The 4,017-nt window shown below is 37.1% G+C and overlaps 1 non-coding gene across 1 annotated transcript; it reads left to right on the forward strand.

Annotated features, from left to right (window-relative positions):
* Nucleotides 1-1,884: 1,884 nt before the first annotated feature.
* Nucleotides 1,885-1,991, forward strand: LOC116276975 (U6 spliceosomal RNA). Its single transcript, XR_004186477.1, has one exon. It is a non-coding gene; the product is annotated as a U6 spliceosomal RNA (small nuclear RNA).
* The last annotated feature ends 2,026 nt before the right edge of the window (nucleotides 1,992-4,017 follow it).

A 4,017-nucleotide genomic window follows, 5' to 3' on the forward strand; every position in this document is an offset into this window, starting at 1 on the left:
TGAGATGGTGACCTTCAAGTGTCACATCTAATGACATGTAATAGACAAGGACTGGGAGATGATCAAAAGTAAATATCCAACCAGGTTACAAGTGTTGCACTTCAAGAAAGACAAAGGCTGCCGAGCGGGTCTGAATAGCTCCAAAGCAGGCCTTCCCGGCCAGTGAGAGTGTCTGTACCTGGATCCACCTGGGTTTAGTGAGCAAAGTCTGCTGACTTCTATTTTGATCATGATGTGGATGAGAATACTTCTAGGTACTTCTCTCATTCATCTGTCTCTTGCTCATTTCCCCAAAGTGTAAACAACCGCATAGGGTTTTATTACTACATGTGGAAGCCGAATAGAGCTCGGTATTAAAAAGTTGAGCTTCATTATATTTTCATTGCAGTAATTTGATGTGGGATAAGATTACCATTTCACAATATAATCCAAAATATATTAATCTGTACAATACATTCCAAATTTGAGTGGCACCATCATTTCTGCCTAGTAAATAACCTGGAATGTAATTAAGGGCTTTAACACTGTTGTGTTTACGTTCAGAAAGAGGCCTCAGTGGGCTGTTGAGGAAGGAAGCTGGACTCATCGTAGTAACATGAAGTTTGCAGTATTGATTTGGAGGCAAAAATATGGTATGAAGACATTGACATTGTTTACCTTTATAGAACTAATGACTTTAATTTGTTGCTTCTCCATTATCGGGATTCCTTTGTTGAGTCTACAAAATTCAATTCATAGGCCACCATGCTTCTACTTCGTGAATTTCAAGTCCTCAGATTTAGCCTGTTAATGTATTCCTAATATTAAAAAATAATGCACCTTTCTTACACTCCAAAATCCTTCAGTTGAACAAAATAATGGCTACGTAGCTGAACATTGCTTTCACACTTTCAATTTTAACGCTCTTGCTTAAATTTTGCAGGCAGTATGTTCTACTGGTCCCTTCTGTTGTGCAAGAAAGCTCTTTAGGTAAAGCTTACACTTAGCTTTTCAATCTTACAGAATCTGCTGTTTTGACTGTCTCCTTCAACCCTGACGAGGTCCAGACCGAAATATTTGAAGAGAATGTTACTGGACAGGATTTCTTTAAATGCATCTATTCTGCATTTCCTCAAATGCATCATTCTGTTTTGTAGCGAGAAGAATAATGAAGGTGCACAAAAAGGTACCCATACAACTGAATTTCTAGGGACGGAGATCAGACTATTTCACTGTGTAGGTAGAGTTCTTTTATTTTTTAAAAGAATCACATAGTCCTCAGTTCGGGGTGATGTAAGTATAGTCATAAATGGTGACAAAGGGACAAACCAAACCATTTGATTTTAGGACAGAAATTTGTTGAAGGGAGTAATACAGATAAAAGGGAAGAGCCCCATGCAGAGAAGGAAAATTTTAGTAAGAAGAATTAATTTAAATGATGAGATAAGAAAGTAAAAAAACCAGAGACAGAAACCAGACTGGTTATTCAAAAAATAGAGCTGACAACTTACGAATTGAAACTTTTACGATGCCGACACACAGGCAGTGGTAGGGATTTCTAGCCAAAACATCATTCTTATATTTATTGGCTCCTTAGATCCCTTGGGCCAGACTTGACCCACAGGCTTTCACTACATTCTCTGCTAAAGTGGCAACTCTCAACCTGGAAGAGAGAAGACTGGTAGCAATCAGGTCCCGGGGAACCGTAATCTTTGTGCAGACAGGTATACCCATCTACAAGCCTGGGCAGAAAGGCTAGTGTACCTAAATTTCATTACACTCAACCAATATCATTAGTTGATGGGACATCTAAATTGATGGTACACAATACATGCTTGGCAAATTGGTTGCATTAAAATACATTAGAGAGTTTGCCTAAAATACAAAACAAAAACACAAATTGAAGTGCTCACTTGGGCAGCACAGATACTAAAATTGGAACAGTACAAAGAAGATTAGCAAGGATCCTGCATAGGAAGAAGATGCAAATTCAGGAAATATTTCTAATTTTTTTCCACAGACATACCCTTATCTTTTATACAGTAAACATGCCTGGCATTCTCTATGTCAATCATACTCAACCAAGGGATTTGAAGATATAGAGTATGTAGCCTAAAGGCTAAAGATTTAGTTTCACCAAATCTGGGGTGGGGAGCCTGGGAAATTGTATTTTTAAAGAATTCCTTACATGATTCTAATAATAATCAAGTTTTGGAATAACTACGTGACAGTTAGGCAAATCTCTAAGCTGATAGTTGAATTACAGGTAAAACAGCAATAAAGTGTCTCAAGAACAGGTTAAGAGAAGCCTGGTGAGCAGAGAATTGCCTGGTGTTGGAATGATCAGAGTGGCATGGAATTAAATTGAGAAATCTCTTCTCTCCTTGGTTTGGAAGGAGTTCTTCGAGATTCCTACAGTCGAAAGAAAGATGTTTCTAATGAGACAAATGGCACACGAAAAAGCACAGAGATAGAATTAATTTCAAAAACCATGCCTTAAGATGAGAATTCGACAGACTTATTTTTAGTGGGGAAAAAAAAAAAAAAACAGAAGGGAGGAAAATAGGTTCAGGTGAATAAAAGAGTTACGAGAGAGCCTTGGATATGGTGCCGAAGAGCTGTTTTCTGTAGATTGGGGGATTATACCATGATGAAAACAATCTGAAGATTATCCTTAGCAACTAACATTAGCCAATATGCTTTCTTTCCTGATAGGAAGTATTTCAAGAACTAGGGCTAAGGATAAAATTGGAAGGGTTCTGGGATTCTTGCTAAGACTTAGCTGAAGAAGGCAGATGTTGAAAAGGATGCTGCTACTTCAAACAGCTCATAAGAACTTAAATACAATGAGTTTCTCTTTCCTCATCCCATCTGTTTTCCAGTAAAGAGCCTAAGATGCTAGGAAATGGTTTTAAACGTAGCACAAAATGTCAGTAACGTGCCTTGCACAATTGAGGCTATTCAGTTTTCAAAAAAAATGGACCCTTAGTACCTAAGATAGAATGCTTCAAATATTCATAACTTACCCAATGTCATGTTCCTTTTTAAAACAAAGACTAGTGTGATATTAACTATTGCTTTATACTAAATCACAAAGCATATTTAGACGCTGTAGCTTCGTATGTGACCACCATCTGCATTTTGATGTCCATACCCTCATCTCTCTCCGTCCCACTGAGAAATTACAAAAGATACAACATCAATCCAGGCTAAAAAATTTTACAGGATGCTATTGATGGCTGAGTTGTTGCAAAGTTAGTCATTTAAAATGTTTTAAGATCCACAAATTAACTAGATACAGTTTTTTGATTTTATGTGTTCCAGCTTCACACTTCGCATTCCTCATGCGTAGAACTAACCTACATTGGTAATTCATGTTATTCCAGGGCCTCGTTTGACCTAGTTTGAATGTTGTCATCATTTCTGTCCAGATTTGCCAAGATCGAAGAAAAAGCAATGAAATTTAACTCCGAGATTAGACACAAGGCCAGTGTGATGAGTGTATTTGTCTGCTACTTTACAGGAAGCCATAGCACTTAAGAAATGTGGAGTGGATTTTTACCTCACATAATTTCAGGTTGCAGAAGGTCCCTTCCATAAATAAATCACCAATAATAGTCCTTGATTTCTGTAATTGAACCACTGGAGTTTCACTGCATTTGTGTAAAATGTTTAACCCTGTTGGAACACAAAATTTAAGACAATAAACCATTTTCTTTATTTAAACTAACAAATTTTAGTTTCTTTCTCTCAAGATTATACTCACAAGTAAATCTATAAAGACATTGGACACCTGAGCAGAGGAAAAATTTCCTCAAAAATTTGAAAGATGTTTTCAGCTCCTAAAACAAACCTCTAAACTTCATAGAATTAGGAAGTGGATGTTATTCATGGTTCCTTTTATAACTCAAAGTAAACAATGCCTAGCATTTGATGGGAGTGGGGAGGGGCGATTGACACTGAAAGAGATCCAGGCACCCCTATAACATAGGGTTAAGTCAATCAACGTGGTTTTAATGGGTCTATAATTTTAAGAAA

Source organism: Vicugna pacos, chromosome 34, assembly GCF_048564905.1.
Source record: "Vicugna pacos chromosome 34, VicPac4, whole genome shotgun sequence".
In the NCBI taxonomy this organism is placed as follows: Eukaryota; Metazoa; Chordata; class Mammalia; order Artiodactyla; family Camelidae; genus Vicugna; species Vicugna pacos.